This window comes from Saccopteryx leptura, chromosome 6 (assembly GCF_036850995.1).
Source record: "Saccopteryx leptura isolate mSacLep1 chromosome 6, mSacLep1_pri_phased_curated, whole genome shotgun sequence".
Taxonomy (NCBI): Eukaryota; Metazoa; Chordata; class Mammalia; order Chiroptera; family Emballonuridae; genus Saccopteryx; species Saccopteryx leptura.
The window spans coordinates 118,287,273-118,312,296 of NC_089508.1; positions in this window are offsets into that span (position 1 = coordinate 118,287,273).

The following is a 25,024-nucleotide window of genomic DNA, read 5'->3' on the forward strand; positions in this document are numbered from 1 at the left end:
TAGTCTAAGCCAAGTCTACTAAATTAGTAGCAAATAGTTTGTTCATGTTGGAAACATATGAATAAAACAATGTATGACAATCTCTATAGAAACTCATTTTAATAAAATTAATGTGTGTGGTTTGTTTGTTCCTTTATTTGTCCCATCTAAAGCTAATGAATACTCATTTTAAAAAGTGATATATAGAAAGGCTATTGACTTCTGTATGTTAATTTTGTATCCTGCAACCTTACTGTATTGGCACATATACACTATGGAATACTACTCAGCCATAAGAAATGATGACATCGGATCATTTACAGCAAAATGGTGGGATCTTGATAACATTATACGAAGTGAAATAAGCAAATCAGAAAAAACCAGGAACTGCATTATTCCATACATAGGTGGGACATAAAAGTGAGACTAAGAGACATTGATAAGAGTGTGGTGGTTATGGGGGGAGGGGGGAGAGTGAAAGGGAAAGGGGGAGGGGAAGGGGCACAAAGAAAACTAGATAGAAGGTGACAGAGGACAATCTGACTTTGGGTGATGGGTATGCAACATAATTGAACGACAAGATAACCTGGACATGTTATCTTTGAATATATGTATCCTGATTTATTGATGTCGCCCCATTAAAAAAATAAAATTATTAAAAAAAAAAAAAAAGAAATCATAGCTAAAAAAAAAAAAAAAAAAGTGATAAAAATCACCCATGACTCTAAGGATTCCAAGCTATGATTTTTATTTTAACTTTGGTAAAATGTTGTTCTTATTCTTGTTTTTATTTTGTTTTATTTGGAACATACGATGGCCCAAGTTATAATAAAACATTCTACATCACTAAAATGGCTCCAAAGACATTAAAGAGTTAGTTATTTTCTCTCCGAAGAGCCATTCCTCAAAACATTTTAATGCTGTCCTTCATAGGTAACTACAATAAATTTTGTTTAAATATTTGATGTGTAGCATGAATGATGATTACTATTTTTATAGCAAAAGTTAAGATTTCAAACACTATAAATATCATCTTTACAAGGCTGTGCATGTATTTATTCAATAACATTTAAAGTTTGTATTTCTTACATCTACGGGACAAGTTGATTGATGATATGGTTTTTATGAACTTGGGATATTATTTTGGGGTGAGCACATTGCATACTTAAAGTTATATATACAATTCAGCTTTAAAATAAACTACATTGTATGTCTTAAAATAAAGATATAGGACTCTGAGATATTTATTTTTTTAGTGTTTAATTTTGCTTCATTTCTAAAGTAGAGGTTGATTATATTTATTTCAGATTATTTATATTTATTCTGTTTTGGTGTTTCAATTGGTATATACCCATAATAGTGGTCTGATTAATATATTTTCAAATATTTCAAGTTTCCCCAATACTTCAAAATTAATATATTGGCAATATTATATAAATAACTCACTATCGCAAAACATTCTTGAAATACACATGCTGCATGTACATGAGATAAGTGTTGTCTTGAAGTAGAATATATGCATGTATATTCTGTGGAGTAAAAGGAAAAACCAGGTTTTCAATAATTATTTATCAAAATAAAAGTTTTTTCCAATTATCATTTATTTGGAAAGTAATTTAATGTTAGGAAGTTTTTAGCTGCTATAGACAACCTTGAAATTATGGTATACAATAGGAGAGCACTTGTAGTTTACTCAAGACATAGAGAGACCGGAAGCCCAGCTCAACAGTAGCTCAAACATGTCAGCAGGAACTCAGGCTGTTTCCAGTTTTCTGCTCTTTCCATCTCAGTGTCTTTACTTCAGTCTTTATGCCAGTTGCATGATGGTTATCACATCCCAGATGTAATCTATTATCATTAATACTCCAAATATGAAAAAGCAGAGGTCAAAATTTTTTGTCCTTGATTCTTTTTTATTTTGTCTAGTGAGACTTTACAGTCCCTTTCTTTGACTAGGTCAGGGCCATATGGCAGCCCCTCACTGGAGGTTACTGGGAAAAGATATAACCAGCAAAAGAGAATGCATGTAACATTACTGGCAGAATGATAAGGGTTAACTTGGAAATGTCAGCACATTTTTGACTAAACATAGTTGGACTCTATTAGTAAAAACAGTGGTGTCTGAGAGTGGGTGGGGATGAGAGAAAAGATAGCTACAGGTAAATCAATACACAGCATACTATTTTAATTTGCTTTGAAGCTTTAATATTAAATATTATAATCTTTAGTGAAATCTATGATCACAAAACTGAAGCAGACACTTGCTGCAATTGAGTATTCTCAGACATTATATTTTAAAGTACCCAACACAACTCCAAGATTTTAATAGAATATAATAATAAATATAGTACCCATGATTCTTCAATTCTCATTTAAAAAGTAAATATATTCTTCTTTTTTTTTTTTTTTAAGTGAGAGGAGGGGAGATAGAAAGACAGATGCCTGCATGCACCTCAGCCAGGATCCACCCAGAAACATCTGTCTGAGGCTGATGCTGGAATCATCCAAGCTATCCTCAGCACCTGGGGCAGACCGTCAAACAGATTGAGCCACTGGCTACTGGATGGAAAGAAAGAGAGAAGTGAGAGAAAGAGGGGAAGATAAGTAGATGGTCACTTCATTTTTTTTTTTTTTTTTTTTTTTTTTTATAAATTTTTATTAATGTTAATGGGATGACATTAATAATTCAGGGTACATATATTCAAAGAAAAACATGTCTAGGTTATCTTGTCATTAAATTATGTTGCATACCCCTCGCCCAGAGTCAGATTGTCCTCTGTCACCCTCTATCTAGTTTTCTCTGTGCCCCTCCCCCTCCCCCTAAATCTCTCCCTCCCTCCCTCCTGCGTCCTCCCTCCCCCCACCCCTGGTAACCACCACACTCTTGTCCATGTCTCTTAGTCTCGTTTTTATGTTCCACCAATGTATGGAATCATGTAGTTCTTGTTTTTTTCTGATTTACTTATTTCACTCCTTATAATGTTATCAAGATCCCACCATTTTGCTATAAATGATCTAATGTCATCATTTCTTATGGCTGAGTAGTATTCCATAGTGTATATGTGCCACATCTTCTTTATCCAATCCTCTATTGAAGGGCTTTTTGGTTGTTTCCATGTCTTGGCCACTGTGAACAATGCTGCTATGAACATGGGGCTACATGTGTCTTTATGTATCAATGATTCTGAGGTTTTGGAATATATACCCAGTAGAGGGATTGCTGGGTCATAAGGTAGTACTATTTGCAGTTTTTTGAGGAACCACCATACTTTCCTCCATAGTGGTTGTACTACTTTACATTCCCACCAACAGTGTATGAGGGTTCCTTTTTCTCCACAGCCTCTCCAACATTTGTTATTACCCGACTTGTTGATAATAGCTAATCTAACAGGGGTGAGGTGGTATCTCATTGTAGTTTTGATTTGCATTTCTCTAATAACTAATGAAGCTGAGCATCTTTTCATATATCTGTTGGCCATTTGTATTTCTTCCTGGGAGAAGTGTCTGTTCATGTCCTCTTCCCATTTTTTTATTGGATTGTTTGTTTGTTTGTTGTTGAGTTTTATGAGTTCTTTGTAAATTTTGGATATTAGGCCCTTATCTGAGCTGTTGTTTGAAAATATCATTTCCCATTTAGTTGGCTGTCTGTTTATTTTGATATCAGTTTCTCTTGCTGAGCAAAAACTTTTAATTCTGATGTAGTCCCATTCATTTATCTTTGCCTTCACTTCTCTTGCCATTGGAGTCAAGTTCATAAAATGTTCTTTAAAACCCAGATCCATGAGTTTAGTACCTATGTCTTCTTCTATGTACTTTATTGTTTCAGGTCTTATATTTAGGTCTTTGATCCATTTTGAATTAATTTTAGTACACGGGGACAGGCTGTAGTCGAGTTTCATTCTTTTGCATGTGGCTTTCCAGTTTTCCCAACACCATTTGTTGAAGAGGCTTTCTTTTCTCCATTGTGTGTTGTTGGCCCCTTTATCAAAGATTATTTGACCATATATATGTGGTTTTATTTCTGGGCTTTCTATTCTGTTCCATTGGTCTGAGTGTCTATTTTTCTGCCAATACCATGCAGTTTTGATTATTATGGCCCTATAATATTGTTTAAAGTCAGGTATTGTAATGCCCCCAGCTTCATTCTTTTTCCTTAGGATTGCTTTGGCTATTCGGGGTTTTTTATAGTTCCATATAAATCTGATGATTTTTTATTCCATTTCTTTAAAAAATGTCATAGGAATTTTGATGGGAATTGCATTAAATTTATATATTACTTTGGGTAATATGGCCATTTTAATTATATTTATTCTTCCTATCCAAGAACAAGGAATATTTTTCCATCTCATTGTGTCTTTTTCTATTTCTCTTAGCAATGCCTTGTAGTTTTCTTTATATAGGTCCTTTACATTCTTTGTTATGTTTATTCCTAGGTATTTTATTTTTTTTGTTGCAATCGTGAAGGGGATTATTTTTTTGAGTTCGTTTTCTAATATTTCATTGTTGGCATAGAGAAAGGCTATGGACTTCTGTATGTTAATTTTGTATCCTGCGACCTTACTGTATTGGTTTATTGTTTCTAGTAATCTTTTTGTGGAGTCCTTTGGGTTTTCGATGTATAGGATCATATCATCAGCAAAAAGTGATACCTTTACTTCTTCTTTTCCGATATGGATGCCTTTTATTTCTTTGTCTTGTCTGATTGCTCTGGCCAGAACTTCTAGCACCACGTTAAATAAGAGTGGAGAGAGTGGACACCCCTGTCGTGTTCCTGATTTAAGGTGGAAAGTCCTCAGTTTTATGCCATTTAATATGATGTTGGCTGATGGTTTATCATATATGGCCTTTATTATGTTGAGATATTTTCCTTCTATAAGATGGTCACTTCTAATGTGTGCCCTGACCAGGGATCGAACCTGGGATGTCTTCATGCCAGGCTGATGCTCTATCCACTGGGTGAACTGGTCATGACCAGCAAAACTGATACTTTTTCATATATTTTACTGAGAATGCTGATTATATTTCTGTTAAAACTTTTCTTAACTCGTATATAATATTTTATAAAAAATACAAATTTTAACTTCAGTGAGAGAGGTTAAGTTCTGTTTGCTTTTAGATCATTTATTCCTTTTCTTGGCTATTAAATAAATTTAGTCAGCAATAGTGTTGGTTCTAGTAGATAAAAGAATAAATATTATATTCTAATATTATGGGAAAATTCTCAGCAGCTTTTAAATAGCATCAAATTTTGGCTTAAAACCCAGCTTTTTTTTTTTTTTTAAGATCCTAGGCATTAAAATTAGTTTAAAATTATGAGGTTATTCCATGTTCATGGATTGGAAAAATCGACATAGTTAAAATGGCCATAATATCCAAAACTATATAAAGTTTTAATGCAATTCTTATCAAAATACCAGTGCTATGTTTAAAATAAATAGAACAAAAAATTACTAGATTTATATAGAACCACAAAAGACCCCTAATAGCCAAAGCAATCTTGAGGGGAAAAAATGAAGCTAGGGGTATCACAGTACCAGATTTTATATTGTAATACAGAGCTATAATAATTAAAACAATATTGTATGGCAGAAAATCAGACACACAGACCATTAGAACAGAAATAGAAATTGAAAGCCCAGAAATAAAACCAAGTAAATGGGCAAATATTTTTTGATAAAGGAGCCAAAAACACACAATGTAGAAAAGAAAGCCTTCTTAATAAATTATGCTAAAGAAATTGGAAAGCCACATGCAAAACAATAAAATAGACTACAGTTTTTTCCCTTGTACAAAAATTAATTCAAAATAGAATATCTTTGGAGGAGTGTCTATTCATTTCTTGTGCCCATTTTTTGATTAGATTGTTTGTCTTTCTGGTGTTGAGTTTTACAAAGTCTATATAAATTTTGGTTATTAACCCCTTATCAGATGTATTGTCAAATATGTTCTCCCATTGTGTGGTTTATCTTTTTATTCTGTTCATATTTTCATATTGTCTTTAGCTGTGCAAAAGCTTTTTAGTTTGATATAGTCCCTTTTGTTTATCCTGTCTTTATTTGCCTGTGAAGATAAACCAGCAAAATGGATAAAAGGCCTAAAACTAAGTCTGAAACAGTAAACTACATAGAAGAAAATATAGGTATTAAACTTGGCCATAGAGAATATTTTATGAATTTGACCCCAAAGGGAAGGAAAGTAAAGGCAAAAATAAATGAATGGAGTTATATCAAAGTAAAAAGCTTCTGCACAACAAAAGAAACCAACAACAAAACCAAAAAGGCAACCAACCATTTTTTGATGTTTGCAAACAATTGCTCCAACAAAGGGCTAATATCCACAATATATAAATAACTCATGAAACTTAACAGTAAACAAACAATCCAATTAAAAACTGGGGAGAAGACTAGAACCAAGATCTCTGCCAAGAAAACATAAAAACATCGAACAGATTTTTATGAAAAGTTATTCAACTTCACTAGCTATTAGGGAATTGCAAATCAAAACTACAATGAGATATCATCTTAAACTCATTAGAGTGGCTGATATTTACAAGACTAGTAATAACAAGTGTTAGAAAGGCTATGGAAAAAGGGAAGCCTTATTCATTGCTAGTGGGACTGCAGACTGGTACATCCACTATGAAAAACAGTTGAGAAATTCTTCAAAAAAATTAGGAATAGAGTTATCATATAACACAGCAATTCATCTACTGGGTATCTATTCAAAAAATGCAAAAATATTTATTCACAAAGATATATGCACCCCTATGTTCAGTGCAGTATTATTTACAGTGGCCAAGACATAGAGACAACCAAAGCATCTTGTGATAAAGGATTGAATAAAGAAGATGTGGTACATATATATTATGGAATACTACTATGCCATAAAAAAAGATGAGGAAGGATCAAAGATGGCGACAGAGTAGGTGGACATTCCAACTGCTACCTCCTAGGACCAAATTAGATTACAACTTAATTTAAGAACAATCATCTTTATAAACCAACTTTAAACTAAACTAAAAGTCATCTATAATCAAGAATCACAGAAGCCACACTGAAACTGGTAGGAAGGGCGGAAATGTGGAAAGGGCTATTCCACTCCCAGGAGCAGGCAGTGGCAGATGGTCCGAAGGGACTCTCACTGTGGGGACGGTTGCCAAGAGGTGTGGGTCCTCAGCCCCATGTCCGAAGCTCCAGCCTAGAGCCCCAGAGCCTAGAGGAGGCACCCACACAGCATTCAGCAGTGAGAAGAGTATGATTTCTGTCTGCAAGACAGGGATGGAATTTTTCAAAGATGCAGGCTCCATCTTAAAGAGCCCATGCAGAAAACCTTGTTCACAGCCACTTACTAAAGGTTCCAGTGTAGGGAGAGCTGAGAGGTCTGGAGTTGCATGAGAAAGGCGTAAAACTGGAGGCTCAGGGAGTGACACTGTGGGGATGGGCACCAGAACCCCTGTTCTGAGTCATTCTCCAATACTGTAGTCACCATCTTTCTTGGGCAAAGCATCCCCTTTGTAGGGCATCACCTTGAAGAAAAGCAACTGCTTGGCCCTCAGGAGTCTCGCCTGCTTCAGTCATGGTGACTGATCGTTCTGAGAGGCCAGGAAGCAGTGTGTGTATCAGTGGCTTAGTTTTCTGGTGTTGAGACCAGAGTGTCCCCCACACACTCCCAACTCTAGGACTAGGGATTTCACCTCATGGGAGACTCAGTAGAAACTATCTGGAGAGTTGGCAGGCCACACCTCTGGGTCTCAGAAGCCACACTCACTGGACTCCTAGGGCCACACCATATTGAGGTCTGTAAAAAATTCTAAAACGTCTAGACAGACTGACACCTGGGGCCAAAGGGCAGAGCCACACCCACCACCCTTTCTAATCCCTGAATAGCTATAGGCTCTAGACTCTAGCAGATGTTTTTTCAGTGGCTGAGTCCAACAAGCAGCCAGCAGACAGAGGCTGCAGGTGGTGGGACTCAGTAAAACTTGGCCATTTAAGCAAACCTTTCCCCAGCATCAGTGTGGGTAAAAGTCAGCCTAGAAGTGCAGTTTGGTATTTCCATGAGCACTTGGGCTCAGCACAGGCATCCACAAACTCTGGACTGCTTGTAGCTCTAAGAACGTTACTAAAGGCCAGTCACAGGCAGTGTCTCCCACTGATCTATGCTGAGTTCCTTTTAGGGAGACCCAGGGCTGGGACATCCAGGTGCCAGCTGTGGAAAGCATTGGTTCAGGATCTAACAACTATTGCTGGAGTCGAATCCTAAGAAAAAACTCCTCATCAGGCCCCACTGAGGCGAGTTCCACTCTCTGTGATCAGCACTGGCACATCGGCACATGTGCATTGGATAGGGTGGAGCTTTATGATAAGCTGGCTTGGGTGCTGAATATCCTGCCCTGCAGGGCTAGATTCCACAGGGAAAAAGGAGAGAAGCTTGGAGCATGGACATTTAACATGTGGTACCCTGTGAGTCTATTGTTGGATCTGGTCGAGGGGCTTAGCCACCTTTGGGAGGGGCACAATCAGCCCCAGAAGAAGACTCTTTCAGTCTTCCTCCCTGAGACTGGGGTCTCACCAGCTGAAAGAACTTCTGCAGAGGAGACTGTCAGCCACACTTGGTCTGAACCTGCTGCTCACCTTGTTGGGGAGAAATAAAATTTGAGTATCCAGCAATGGCTGAGGAATCAAGCTCTGGAGTAGGGGCCACATTCCCTGTTCTGAGTTCCTAACTGAAAGACCCCTGAATAGAGAGTTTCACAAACTTGTGTTCACAACCTCAGCTGCCCTAATCCACCAAGCGTGCAACCTGTAAAGGGTTGGTTGGGTGAGGCCAATCTGAGCCCACTCTACAGTCTTATATCAGAAGACTCTGTGGGAAGACTCGGAAGCAGCAAGAGTAGAAGTAGAAGCTGAAAAGTAGAGACAAATTTTATAGAGCTTGGGGCTTTTATGGAGCTGCTGCATCTCTAAGCAGGAGAAAGCTGATCCTTATACAAAAGTTGGCCCCTCCTACAGTATCCACACACAGAAAACACAGACACAAATAGTGAAAAGTGCAGTAGCTGCAGACTGGTAGCCCATAGCTGGTTACAAAAAACATCTGACATCAACCCAAGAAGACCTAGAGCCAACACTACAGGCAGTGTGCAGCAGACAGCACCAACCCTTGGCTCAACTGCCTACACAAGCAGCACACCCAAAAGTGGAGTCTAGCAGGCACCAGACACTGTGGAGAATAAATACACCCAATAGGACAGACATTGCACAGTGTGTAATATACTTGATCAAGGTTGACCCATAGAGCCAGTCAGCCTGAAGGGATCACTGTATCCACAAAAGGACCAACTGCATCTAATACTCACATACAATAAGAGAGAAAATGGTACCCTCAAGAAGCATTTTTAAAACAAAGAAAACAAGTGGCCTAGAGGACAGTACCACTGAGCCCATCTTCTTCATAAAATCCCACAAAAATTTCAAAATCAGACAGTGCTACCTAATACACAGACAAAATGGGCAGACAGAGAAATGCGACCCAAATGTATCAACAAGAGAAATCCCCAGAAAAAAGACTGAATGAGATGGAAGTAACCAAAATACCAGATGCAGAGTTCAAAACAATGATTTTTAGCATGCTCAAGGATCTTGAAGCAACAATGGATGAACTTAATCAGCACCTAAGTAAAGAGATAGCAAGAATTAAAAAGGACATTGAAATCATTAAAAAAAAAAAACAGTCAGAAATGACAAATATAATATCTGAAATGAAGACTGCACTAGAAGGAATTAACAGCAGGCTGGATCAAGCAGATGATAAAATCAGTGATTTAGAGGAAAAGATAAACAGAAGTATGGATGCAGAGCAGCAAAAAGAGACTAAAAAAGTATGAGGAAACTCTAAGATAGCTTTGTGACAGCATGAAGAGAAACAACATCTGCATCAAGGGATTCCTGAAGAAGAAAAGAACGGACAAAGGATAGAGAACCTGTTTGAAGAAATCATAACTGAAACCTTCCCTTAATTGATGAAAAAAAAAAGTCACACAAGTTCAAGGAGCACAAAAAGTCCCATTAAAGAGGAACCTAAAGAGACCTACACCAAGACACATCATAATTAAGTTGTCAAAATTAAGAGACAAAGAATGCTAAAAACTGCAAAAGAAAAGCAGTTAATTACCTACAAAGGAGCCCCCATAAGGATGACATACAACTTCTTAACAGAAACACTTGAGGCCAGAAGGGATTGGCAAGAAATATTTAATTTGATGCAAAGCAAGAACCTACAACTGAGACTTTTTTATCCAACAAGGCTATCCTTTAAAATTGAAGGAGAAATAAAAAGCTTCCCAGACAAAAAAAAAAAAAAAAACCCTCAAGGAGTTCATTACAACCAAACCAGTACTGCAAGAAATGTTAAGGCACCTACTATAAAAAGAACAAAAGGAAAAAAATTGAGAAAAAGAAGATTATAGATTTAAAGAATAAAATGGCAATAAATAACTACATATCAATGATAACCTTAAATGTAAATGTATTAAATACTCCAATCAAAAGACATAGGGTAGCTGTGTGGATAAGAAAACAGGACCTGTATATATGCTGTCTACAAGAGACAGACCTCAGAACAAAAGATACACATAGACTGAAAGTAAAGGAATGGAAAAAAATATTTCATGCAAATGGAAATGGAAAAAAAAAGATGTGGTAGCAATACTTATATCTCACAAAATAGATTTTAAAACAAAGGCTATAGTAAGGAATAAAGAAGGTCACTACATAATAATAAAGGGAGCAATTCAACAGGAGGATATAACCATTGTAAATATTTATGCACCTAATATAGAAGCACCTAAATATATAAAGCAGATTTTGATAGACACAAAGGGCAAGACCAACAGCAATACTATAGTAGTAGGGGATTTCAATACCCCACTAACATCACTGGATAGATCCTCCAGACAGAAAATTAACAAAGAAATAGCCTTAAATGACACACTAAATTAACTGGATTTAATAGATACCTTCTAAGCCTTTCCCCCCAAAAGCAGTAGAATATACATTTTTTTCAAGTGCTCATGATACATTCTCTAGGATAGACCACATGTTAGGACACAAAACAAGTCTCAATAAACTTAAGAAGACTAAAATCATATCAAGCATCTTCTCTGATCACAATGGCATGAAACTAGAAATAAATTACAATCAAAACATTGGAATACATTCAAACACTTGGAGACTAAATAGCATGTTATTAAATAATGAATGGGTTAACATCGAGATCAAGAAAAAAATAAAAAAATTCCTTGAAACAAATGAAAATGATTATACAACTCAAAATTTATGGGACATAGCAAAAGTAATCCTGAGAGTGAAGTTCATAACATTACATGGCATTAAGAAACAAGGAAAAGCTCAAATAAAAAATTTGACCCTGCATCTAAAAGAACTAGAAATAGAACAACAAAGAAAGCCCAGAGAAAGTAGAAGGAAAAAAATAATAAAGATCAGAGTGGAAATAAATGACATAGAGGCTAAAATAAACAATACAAAAGATCATTGAAACCAACAGCTGGTTCTTTGAAAAGGTAAACAAGATTGACAAACCTTTAACTAGACTCATCAAGAAAAAAAGAGAGAGGACTGAAATTAATAAAATTAGAAATGAAAATAGAGAAGTAACAACTGACACTGCAGAAATACAAAGGATTGTAAAAAAATTCCATGTAGATCTGTAAGCCAAAAGTTTGGACAACCTAGAAGAAATAAATAAATTTCTAGAAACATACACTCTTCCAAGACTCAAATTGGAAGAATCAGATACCTAAAAAGACCAATTACAACAAATGAAATGAAAACAGTTATCAAAAACCTCCCAGCAAAGAAAAGTCCTGGACTGAAACGCTTCACAGGCCAATTTTATCAAATATTCAAAGAACTAACACCTATACTTTTCAAGCTTTTTCAAAAAATGGGACTATATCAAACTGAAAAGCTTTTGCACCGCAAAAGACACAATGAACAAAATAAAAAGACAGCCCCCACCGTGGGAGAACATATTCACCAATACATCTGATAGGGATTAATAACCAAAATTTATAAAGAACTTCTAAATCTCAACACCAGAAAGGTAAACAATCCAATTTAAAAATGAACAAAAGAACTCATTAGACACTTCTCCAAAGAGGACATACTAATGGCCAACAGGCCTATGAAAAAATGTTCAACATCACTAACCATCAGATAAATGCAAATTAAACCACAATGAGATATCACCTCACACCTGTCAGAATGGTGCTCATTAACAAAACAACACACAATAAGTGCTGGTGAGGATGTGGAGAAAAGGGAACCCTCCTGCACTGCTGGTGGGAATGTAGACTTGTGCAGCCACTGTGGAGAATTGTATGGGGTTTCCTCAAAAAATTACAATTAAACTGCCTTTTGATCCAGCTGTTCCAATTTTAGGAATATATCCTAAGAATACCAAATCACTGATTCGAAGAAGATATGCACCCCCATGTTTATTGCAGCATTGTTTACAATAACCAAGATCTGGAGACAGCCCAAGTGTCCATCTTTGGATGAGTGGATTAAAAACAGTGGTATATACACAATGAAATACTATGCAGCCATGAGGAAGAAGGAAATCTTACCTTTCACGACAACATGGATAGACCTGGAGACTATTATGCTAAGTGAAATAAGCCAGGCAGAGAAAGACAAAAATCGTATGATCTCACTTATATGTGGAATCTAATGAACAAAGTGAACTGAGGAATGGAATAGAGACAGAGGCAGGATCACAGTGAGCAGAGGGACAGCAGTCAGAGGGAGAGGGGATGAAGGAATGGGATCAGAGAAGGTAAAGGGATTAGTGAAATTATATATACATAACACAGATATATAGATAATAGGACAGCAAATCCTAGAGGAAAGGTGGGAAGGAGTTAGAAGAAGGGGGGCAAAGGGATATAAAAAGGGACATAGGGGTGGGGGGTGAGGAAGTTATATTCAGTGAGACACTTGAATCCATGCAAACACAATAAATTGAAATGAATAAATAAAAAGATGAAATAAGAAAAAATTTTAAAAAATGGAACTTGTGACAACATGAATAATGGATGAGCTTGTGACATTATTCTAAACAAAATGATTGTCAGAAAAAGCTAAAAATAATATAATTTCACTCGAACATGGAATATAGAACTAAAACTCAGACACAGACAATAGTAAAGTGGTTACCAAAGGGAAGTGGGGGAATTGGGTTAGGGCATAAGGGAGCCAAATATATGGTGATGGAAGATGATTTGACATTGTGTGGTGGACTCACAGATCATATATTATATACAGAAATGTACATTTGAAACATGTCATCCTGTTAACCAATGTCACCATAATAAATTTAATAAAGAAAAAATAAATAAAATTGTGAGGTAGAATGTTTTAGTGGAGTAATGAAAATACTTTCATATTATAAACTCTGAGGTTTGTGCAATAGATACATTATTTTTATTTATGTGTAGTACTATGATACTTCTAACATTTATGTATAATTATTAGTAACAAAAAACATAACTTCTAAGAGAAAATGGTTTAAAACCAAGTGAAATGAAGTTGGAAAGAATAATTAGCAAAATCTTGGGTAAGTTTTCCATTTCTGGGTCTCAATGATGATAATAAGGGTTCTTGTGTAAATAGTGGACTCTTGGATGATGAGGTTCTTTATTTCAGGACAAGATTGCACCAGTAGAGTTAATCTCCTGTAGGCCTTATTTTCTATTTGGGTAAGGTTGTATCTAATAATCAAGAGTCTCCCTTGGTACCAAGAGCATATGCTTAACAGATAGTGGATAAACTTAAGTGGCAGAGATTATAACTGTTAACAACAAAAATGCAGCAGAGTAAAATAAAAAATTGTGGATGAAAAAGAGTACTGTAATAAATGTAATTTCCCAACTGGGCAGATCATGGTGAGTAGTCATGTCCCAGGCTTATAACTTCTTTAGTGAAATATTTTTAAGCCAGCCCTGTCCATTGTTCTGTGCATCTAGGTTAACACACCTTTTAAACACCAGAGATAATACCCTTCAAAGGCATAAACACCCTCAAGAAAACACATAATCTTAAACATTCTGTAATCCAGTCCCCACATTGCTTTCCCTCACCTCCATGTAATTTTTTTATGTGTCCTCTTTGATTTAAAATGCATAAAAAAACTACAAAATTGCTATTCTTCTGAGCATTGTTGGTTTGCTTCCTGGCAACTGTTATCAGTTTTGGCTCCAGTAAAGTCTTATAAAACTCTCCACAGGTTTGGACATTTCTTATGTCGATAACATCAAATTGGCTTTATTGAACAATTCATTAATTGAGCAGGGTCCCATCTGGAAATAGAAAAGATCTCCAAGGAGTTTTACAAAATGAAAAGATTTCTAGGCAGAAAGGAGGGAAAAGGAAGTTAAACAAGTTGATTATGTCCGGCACGTTGCTTCCTTTCAGGGGAAGACTGGGGGTAGCAGTCTTATCTGGAAGGTTACCTTACTAGTGTTGATGAGGAAATATGAGAAAAGTTCAGTTTAATTAGTTTAAAACCATTCCTGGGAGAAACTGAAACTACAGTTAGGTTATGTGTGAAGTCTTGATGAGGTTCAGCACCAGTGACTCTATTTTGGGTCTGTTGTTTCTTTTTAATGTAGCTGTAAAATTGAATATGACTAAGTGACTCCAATAAAGATAAAACTACTCAGAGTTTTCTTAAATCTTACACTGTATGAGTAGGCCCTGTTTCAAGAGAATGGAAAGGAAGAGCAATCTCTTCACCCAGAGTTTTTCTCTCAGGTTTCTTTTTTTTTGTTAATGACATCTACAATATATTCCCATCAGACTCACAGACTTGAAACCAAGGATGTTTCTTTTTTTCTCGTTATTATTATTATTATTAAGTGAGAGGTGGGGAGGCAGAGATAGACTCCTGCATGCACTCTAACAGGTGATGCTTTGCCCATCTGGGGCTGTTGATTCATTGCTCAGCAACTAAGCTATTTTAGTGCCTGAGGTGAGGCCATGGAACCACCCTCAGCGCCTGGGGCCAAGCTGCTCAAACCATTTGAGCCATGGCTGCAAGAGGGGAAGAGGAGGTGGGTGTGGAGAAGCAGATGGTCACTTCTCCTGTGTGCCCTGACCAGAAATCAAACCCAGGACTTTTACATGCTGGGCCAAAACTCTACCACTGAGCCTACCGGCCAGGGCCTTAAGATATTTCTTTCATTCAAACTACTTCTTCAATCAATTAATCTCCAATTAGATTATTTTTTTCTTTGGCAAAATATGCAATACACTTTCTTTTTTTTTTTTTTTTGACAGAGACAGAGTCCGAAGGAGGGATAGATAGGAACAGACAGACAGGAAGGGCGAGAGATGAGAAGCATCAGTTTTTTGTTGTGGCACTTTAGTTGTTCATTTATTGCTTCCTCATATGTGCCTTCACCATGGGGTACAGCAGACCGAGTAACCTGTTGCTCAAACAAGTGACCTTGGACTCAAGCTGGCAATATACTTTCTATTCCCATTGCCAATACTGTATTGGCTATTGCAGTATTTTTGTATTTAATTCAAGGACCATTTTTAATTTTAGTTCTAGTTTGGCAAATTGTTACAGCTGTTCCCTGGCTATGCAGTGATGTTCTAGAGAATATATAAAGCTACAAATTAGCGCAACTTCATGGAAGTATGAATTGACTCATATTAAAACTGTTAGCAGTAGATATGTATTTATTGAATGGAGTAAACTTTTGAACAGCACTGTACCACTTTTGATTTCATTTATCCTAAATGCAACATGAATTTAATCTTATTAATTGCAGTTTTGTCATGTTCTTAACTCACTAAATGACCTACAATGGTTTCCTGTTGCTACCAAATAATCTTCTAATTCCTTAAGTAGACATAAAATGCATTGCAGTTTTTTTTATAGTTTTGTTTTTTAGCTACATCTTTCACTTTTGCATCAACCTGCTTTTTCTAAATAGATCAACCAAACATCTACATATATATTTTTTAAATACCAGCACTTTCCTTTCCAAATTTAAGTGTTATTTCCTTCATGGAAGACTTTCTGTTTACCCTACTTATAAATTCTCTTTCTTTTTTATTTATAAACCTAAACAAATTCAAATAAAAATTATTTAACTACCATTACTTTAGCATCTTTCTGGGTGAATAACTTATACATCAGTAGTTACTAATGATTTAAAAATGAGATAATGGATTCTGAGCTTTTCTGGTAAATTACCTATCTCACTCCAAAAACTCTTCTTTATACCGCAGCACTAGGGTAAACTGACAGTCTATTTGTGATTGTGTAAATTTATGCTATCCATCATTTAAACACTTTTGTTGTTACTAAACGAATTTTTTCAGATAAAGAGACTAGAATCATTCTTTAAATTTAGATTCTGTTACTTCAAGTGGTCAAAAGAGTGCCCACATATGTCTATTTTCTTGTGGTAGCTGTTACTTCATCTCTGGATCCTGCCAGCCAGGAAATCCTACTCAAAATGTTTTATGAGCAAAAACAAATTTTATTTCCTTTAAGCTAACTAATGATCTGTGTATATTTGTTAGTACAATAGTACAATATAGCTTGTAAAGATTAATATATAAATTAATATTGAAATATTAATATTACTAAAATAACAAGCCTAAATGAGAAAAATAATTCTAATAACTTTATATTATTCAAAACTACAGTTTATGGATGACACAAAGACTGATATTAGATGCTAAAAAGGAGATTGTGTTTATAATCAACCAAAATTTAATAAATATAATGTCTACAATAACTTGCAAGCAAACCATGTGACTAGGTTGTAGCTCTAGAAGAAATGAATAAAAAATAATTAGTACATTATTAAATATTGACTGTTATTTGCTATGTTAAGAAAGAGATCAACTGAGGAAAATTAGGCAGTCTCCAAGTAGAGATGAATGTTACTTCTATAAATGTAAGAACTTTCAGAGTGAGAGATACAAAGATCTTCTGGATATACAATAAGAAATATGATGAAAAAGTTTATGAGCAAAGAAGATTCATTACCTGTTGTCTATAAACAGAGGGCCTTAATCTTAAGCCAAAGCTCTGATGATGTATGTTGACTTCCTACACAAGTTACTGTTTCATTTGGTTCAAAATTTTCTGAAAATTAAGAAAAGATGGCAATAAAGCAAAGAAAAAGAAAAGTTGACTTTATGCCTTAAGTCTCACAAAAAAATATGTTATTAACAATACATTAAAAGGAAAGCAAAATTAACTGAGACATACAGTAATTTTTCACCACTTTTAAAGCATTCTACTTTGAAATAATTTTAGATTTATAGGAGAGTTGTAAAGATCATGCAGTTCTATATTCTTCAAACAGCTTAGTGTAATATCAATGCCTTATGTAGCCATAGCACATTTATCAAAATTAAAAATTTAATATAGGTACAACATTATTAACTAAACTATATACTTTATTTATATTTAGCACTTTTCTTTTTATTAATGTATTTTTTCTGTTCTACAAACCAATAACGATTCACTGTTTTCCTATTTTTCATAATCTTTACATTTGAAAAATATTGGTCAGTTAGTCTTTGAATGTCACTCATTTGGGGATTGTTTGACATTTTCTCATAACTAGACTGGGGTTGTAGATTTGAGAGAAAGTATCACAAAGGTAAGAGAACTTCTGTTTTCTTTCCTTGTAAATTTGCATTTTCCAGATGTCATATAAATGAAACCATGTAATATGTCGACTTTTGAATCTGGTTTCTTTTGTGTAGAAAAAAATATGAGTAATTTGTGTTTTAAAATAATTAGTAGCTGATTTTTTCAATTGTTCAGCAATATTTTATTGTATGTATGTAACACAGTTTATCTGTTTACCTGCTGAAGTACAACTTATTTCCATTTATTGGTGAGAGTGATAAAAGCTGTTATAAACATTCAACCACAGCTTTATATGAAATAAGTTTGTACTACACTTGGGAAAATACTTAGAAGAAGGATTGTGAGTCATATGGTGAGTATATTTTTAAATTTATAAGAAGTTATGAAACATTTTAGAAGACAGATTGTGCCATATTATATTCCCAGCAGAAACATGTTCATGTCCAGTTACTCCACATCTTCATCTTATAACTAAACTTACAATTATCTACTTATTTGATTATGGTTCTTCTTTTAAATGAGTATGAACTAATATCTCAGGGTATTATTTGCATTTCCCTAATGACTAATCATATCGAATATATTTCATGTATTTATTTCTTATTAATTTATCTTCTTTGGTGAAAGGTGTGCTTAGATCATTTGTCCATTTAAAAATATTTTTTAGCTTTATTTGAAATAATTAGAGATACACAGGAAGTTGCAAGGATAGGATGTAGAGTTCTCATGTACCCTTCAACCTGTGTTACCAATGCTTTACATGTGTTAGAAGTATAATTTCAAAACCTTAAAATTAACATTGTTAAAGAGATTGTATAATTCTGTCATTTCTTAATGTATGGAGATTTGTGTAATTTAACACTGCAATAAAAATGCAGAACTATTCTATCACCTCCACATCTGTCTCAGGATACTCATTTGTTGTTTCCCTCTAACACCCTGCTCCTCACTATTCCTCCGTCTTTCTGCCCACTATGCTGTTTTTCCTCCAAAAGCAAGTCTGTAAGTAACATATATTCCTGACACGCAGATTAGAGATATTTTTTCCTGTTGCTTTCCCACTGCAGTGGGTTTCCAACAGTATCTCAGACTGTATTTCCATAGCTCTCTACTACATATATTAAGAATATTGTTATTGAGGAGAGATATAAGCATAAGTATGGATGAAATTTTGGTGGTTGTTGCCCATCCTTTCCCTCATCTACAGTAGATAACTTCAGCTGAACTGACAGAGATATCATTGCATATTATTAAAGAAAGCATTGCAAGCCTTGACTATTTATTTACAAACTTTTCATTCTATTAGCCTGAGCTTTAATATTTTACAGCACTGTGTAGCCTCTGAAATTGCAGTACAGAACTCTAGGTAGCAGTTTCTGTTGAAACTCCTGGATTTTACTCTGAGCATGCAAAGCTTAGGAGTTGGCCAGGAATCAAAGAAAGTTCCATGTATATTTTTGAAACTGTTTTTGTTTGTTTGTTTGTTTGCTTGTTTAAGATTTTATTTATTCATTTTACAGAGAGGGGAGAGAGAGGGAGAGAGAAGAAAGAGAGAGAAGGGGGGAGGAGCAGGAAGCATCAACTGCCATATGTGCCTTGACCAGGCAAGCCCAGGGTATTGAACCAGCAACCTCAGTGTTCCATGTCAATGCTTTATCCACTGTGCCACCACAGGTCAAGTGAAACTGTTTCTTTTGTGTCCCCTTTCTGTTACCTATTCTTGTCAACACTGATATTTGATCTTCCTCTGCTTTTTCTTCTTCTCTAAGTCTTATGAAGTTTTTACTTGGAATCTATTTTCTCTCTTTAAGATTTTGACAATCCTTGCAGGTATGAACTGAGTTGAATGTGGACTTAAATATCTGTACTTAATCCTTCTTTCAAAGATTATAAAATGACATTAATTTATGTGAAATACCTCAAAAAACATTTTACATATAATTTTTTATCTTTTATGTTTGTTTACTATATTGAGCTACTCCATCATAGCTAGAAAAGTACATAAATAAAGTTTTAAAAGAAAGAAAATAAATTAGGACAAAAGATTATTAATATATTATTCAATAAATGTGATAATTTTATTAAAAATATGATAGCTTCTAATTTACTCTAAATTAGAGTTAAAGTAAATCATGAAATGTAAAAAAGAAAATAAGAAATAACTAGTGCTGAATATTTACCTGATCTCTATAGGGAATGTCTTCTAAGCATATAAATTAAAACAAAATGAAAAACATAAAGTTCACTAGATTTGAGCAATAAGCATTTAAAACTGCTATACATCAAATTAAAAAATATATATAAGCCATGACAATACTAAAATGTAGGCAAAGTTTGGTATGAATTATTCAAGGTATTTTAACATTCTAGAAAGTTAATAAAAAGTATAATATCTTCCATAATAATGATGGTATACAAGTCAAATATTAGGAAGTATTAATGACATGAAAAGGATTAATATACACAATAGTTCAATAAAGAAATATGGAGTGACGTCACGGAAATGGCGCCGTGAGCAGCGCGTCCGACAGATCTCCCCAAAATCACAACAAATTTATCAACTAGAAACAGGAAAATTTATCTTCGGAGCAAACTGAAAGCAAAAGGACTGTTATCACTCGAATCTGAGAGACGAGGGTGTGGAGGAAGCTACCGCAGGGACGTTCATTCAAGCCACGAGAAAGTGCGCCTGTGGTAAGTCATCCCGCACTCGGAAGCCGCTGCCAGCCGCCGCCGCCGCCGCCGGCCGCCGCCGCCGCCGCCGGCCGCCGCCGCCGGCCGCCGCGAGCAGCGCCCGGGTCGGTTGCAGAGCGAGCGGCAAGCAGCCGCTGGCGCGCTCCCGGTCTGGTTGCAGACCGAGCATTGCAGACCGAGCACCGCTAATGTTCCCAGCGGCCCGCGCACGGGGAGCGGGAGAGGCCCCAGGGCGGTATTCCCTACTTGGGAGATTCTCTCTGCGGGCGGGGCATCTCACCCAGCCATTCAAGCTAACAATCAAGCGTTGGGGGAGGGGCGCGCGCAGGCAGCCTGAAATACCTTCGGGAGCACAGCTGCGACCCAATTACTAAAATTAACTTAACCCGTGAAATCTGCGCACCCTCGGTTCTAATTGATAAGATCTCTCTCAGTTCACCGACCCAAGACAAGAGGCGTGATATTTTTTGGTGCCTCTCGCTAAAGGGGCGGGGGCAACTTCTGATTGATAGAGCCTCCATATTCAGGGATAAACGCTAACAAGAAGGACTTGGCAGATAATAAGATCTATACCACACTAGTCGCAAGCAGAGACTAGTGCCTCTTCTTACCGGCCAAAACAGGCTACAAAGAGTGGAAAGCCTGGGTTGAGAGGTCCAACGGAATGCTAGGCGCTGAACAATCACCTTGACAACAATTGACTCCCACCCCCATCTGATTACACTGGAGGCCCTGACTGTCAGAGCCCTTCCCAGAGCCTTGCACTGAGTGGGGATAGAGTGGGGATTTCCCAGCTCTTTGAGTCTCTTACTCCCCAGGCAGAAGCAGTGGCAGCCTTGTGGCTGGATCGCCAGGCTGCTGGTTCGGGAGGGGGGGACTGGGAGAGAGAATCCACGAAGGCGAACTCTCTCGTCGTTAGACCCTGCAGACGCCGGCAGGCCTTGACTACCAACAAGACTAAAGCCAATTGTGTGACATTGCCATAGAACCCCATCAACTGCAAGTCCCTGCCTGGGTGTGGCGCAGGGGCAGGGCCTGGGGTGCAGAGTCACCGACCGGGAAGAGGGAGAGAGGAGAAGGAGGAAGAGGTTGACATCTCAAAATCAGGAAAAATCCACAGACTTTGCAGATTGTTCCACTGTTTGTTGGGTTTTTTTTTGTTGTTGTTGTTTTTTTTGTTGTTGTTGTTGTTTGTTCCTTCTATCTTATTGCCTTTATTTCCTCCACCTCAGTCCTTCTATTCTCTGCCCATCTTATGCTTCCCTTTTCTTGAACTACACTACCCATAAGTGTTACATTTTATTTCTCTTCTTCATCCTCACCCTCCTTTGGGGTTATACTCCAGGACACTTAATTCTCACTCTCTCCTCTTTTGTTTTTTTCTGCCTTATTTTGTCTTTTTCTCTTCCTTTTTTACTTCTTCCTTCGTTTTTCTCTTTTTCTTATTTTTTCCTTTCTATTCGTTTTTTCTTTTCTCGTTTTAATTTCCTCCCATTTAATCCTCAATCACGAACAAATTAGTTAATTTGGGACTCAAGGTTTTTTTTTGGCTTTGTTTTTCTTTTTCGGTTTTGTTTTTGTTTTTTTCTGGTTGGTTTGTTTTTGTGGCATTTTGGGTCCTCCCAACCCAAGGTCTCCATTGTATTTGGTCTTTGCTCCACTTAATACAACGTATTTTTTACTTATTATTTTTATTTTTTCTTCTTGATTATTCCTTTTTTTGTCCTTTTTTCTGGTTCCCTCTTGTCCCTCTCATTATATCTCTTGGTTGACCGTCACCCGCAGGCAGATCAACTTATGCTTGTCTAAGATTTTCTTCCTTTTTTTTTTTATTTTTTTATTTTTTTTTTATTTTTTATTATTTTTTTTTTTTGCCCCCTTGAACTCTTCACCGCAAACCAGGCCCTCCATTATAGGCACGATATTTCCCTGAGGAGGGGAGAGGAGGGAAGGAGAACAAAGAAAAAAAAAAGGGGGGGAAATAATAAATTATTACTGCTTTTTTTTGTGGGGTGTTTTACCCTTTGTTTTTTTTTTTTGTTTTTTTTTTGTTGTTGTTTTTTTTTGTTTTTTGTTTTTTTTTTGTTTGTTTTTTTTTTTGTTTTTGTTTTGTTTTTTACTTTTTACTCTTTATTAATTCTAATTAGTGCTATCAACAAGACCACCCTCAGATGCCAATAAGAAAGAGGAAATCGAATATTATGGATACAAAAGAAAGAGAGGTAACACAAATAGATGTGGAAAAATCTATGGAGAAAAGACTTAACATATTGGAAGCCTTGGAGCTAAATGACAGAGAATTTAAAATAGAAATCTTAAAAATACTCAGAGATATACAAGAAAACACGGAAAGGCAATATAGGGAGATCAGAAAACAACTCAATGAACACAAAGAATATATTACCAAGGAAATTGAAACTATAAAAACAAATCAAACAGAAATGAAAAACTCAATTCACGAACTGAAAAACGAGGTAACAAGCTTAGCTAGCAGAACAACCCTGATAGAAGATAGGATTAGTGAAATAGAAGACAAACAACTTGAGGCACAACAGAGAGAAGAAGAAAGAGACTCAAAAATAATAAAAAACGAGAAAGCCCTACAGGAATTATCTGACTCCATCAGAAAGAATAACATAAGAATAATAGGTATATCAGAGGGAGAAGAGAAAGAAAATGGAATGGAGAATATACTCAAACAAATAATAGACGAGAACTTCCCAAGCCTGTGGAAAGAACTAAAGCCTCAAATTCAAGAAGCAAACAGAACACCGAGTTTTCTTAACCCCAACAAACCCACTCCAAGGCACATCATAATAAAGATGACACAAACCAATGACAAAGAAAAAATTCTCAAGGCAGCCAGGGAAAAGAAGAGTACAACATATAAAGGAAGGCCTATTAGATTATCATCAGATTTCTCAGCAGAAACTCTACAAGCTAGAAGAGAGTGGACCCCAATATTTAAAGCCCTGAAAGAGAGGAACTTTCAGCCAAGAATACTATACCCATCAAAGCTATCCTTCAAGTATGAAGGAGATATAAAAACATTCACAAATACAGAAAAGATGAGAGAATTTATCACGAGAAAGCCCCCACTCCAGGAAATACTAAAGGGGGTTTTCCAACCAGATTCAAAGAACGAAAGAAAACAACACCACAAGTAACAGCTCCACCAAGAACACAATAAAACCAAACTTAAACTGTGACAACAAAGGAAAAAAAAAAGGGGGGGGAGAGAATGGAGATTAACAGTAGCAAAGGACGATGAAGTGCAGAAATACTTATAAGATAGGGTACTACAATGAATATGGTAGGTACCCTTTTCATTACTTAATGGTAACCACCCTAGAAAAAACCACCACAAAAAACACATGACTTAAAAAAGGTAGCAACAGAGGAAAGAAGTATGGAACACAAACAAACAGAAACAAATGATAGAAAAACAAAAGAGAAGAATCAAACTAGATACAAAACTAACAGAAAGCAATTTATAAAATGGCAGTAGGGAACCCACAAGTGTCAATAATTACACTAAATGTAAATGGATTAAACTTACCAATAAAAAGACACAGAGTAGCAGAATGGATTAAAAAAGAAAATCCAACTATATGCTGCCTACAAGAAACACATCTAAGCAACAAGGATAAAAACAAATTCAAAGTGAAAGGCTGGAAAACAATACTCCAAGCAAACAACACCCAAAAAAAAGCAGGTGTAGCAATACTCATATCTGATAATGCTGATTACAAGACAGAAAAAGTACTCAGAGACAAAAATGGTCACTTCATAATGATTAAGGGGACACTGAATCAAGAAGACATAACAATCCTTAATATATATGCACCAAACCAAGGAGCACCAAAATATATGACAGCTACTTATTGACCTTAAAACAAAAACTAACAAAAATACAATCATACTTGGAGACCTCAATACTCCGCTGACGGCTCTAGATCGGTCATCCAAACAGAGAATCAATAAAGATATAGTGGACTTGAACGAAATACTAGAACACCTGGATATGATAGACATCTACAGGACACTTCATCCCAAAGCGACAGAGTATACATTTTTCTCTAGTGTACATGGAACATTCTCAAGAATTGACCATATGTTGGGCCACAAAGACAATATCAGCAAATTTAGAAAAATTGAAATTGTACCAAGCATATTTTCTGATCATAAAGCCTTGAAACTAGAATTCAACTGCAAAAAAGAGGGGGAAAAACCCACAAAAATGTGGAAACTAAACAACATACTTCTAAAAAATGAATGGGTCAAAGAAGAAATAAGCGGAGAGATCAAAAGATACATACAGACAAATGAAAATGAAAATACGACATATCAGAATCTCTGGGATGCAGCAAAAGCAGTAATAAGAGGAAAGTTCATATCACTTCAGGCCTATATGAACAAACAAGAGAGAGCCGAAGTAAACCACTTAACTTCACACCTTAAGGAACTAGAAAAAGAAGAACAAAGACAACCCAAAACCAGCCGAAGAAAGGAGATAATAAAAATCAGAGCAGAAATAAATGAAATAGAGAACAGAAAAACTATAGAAAAAATCAATAAAACAAGGAGCTGGTTCTTTGAAAAAGTCAACAAAATTGACAAACCCTTGGCAAGACTCACCAAGGAA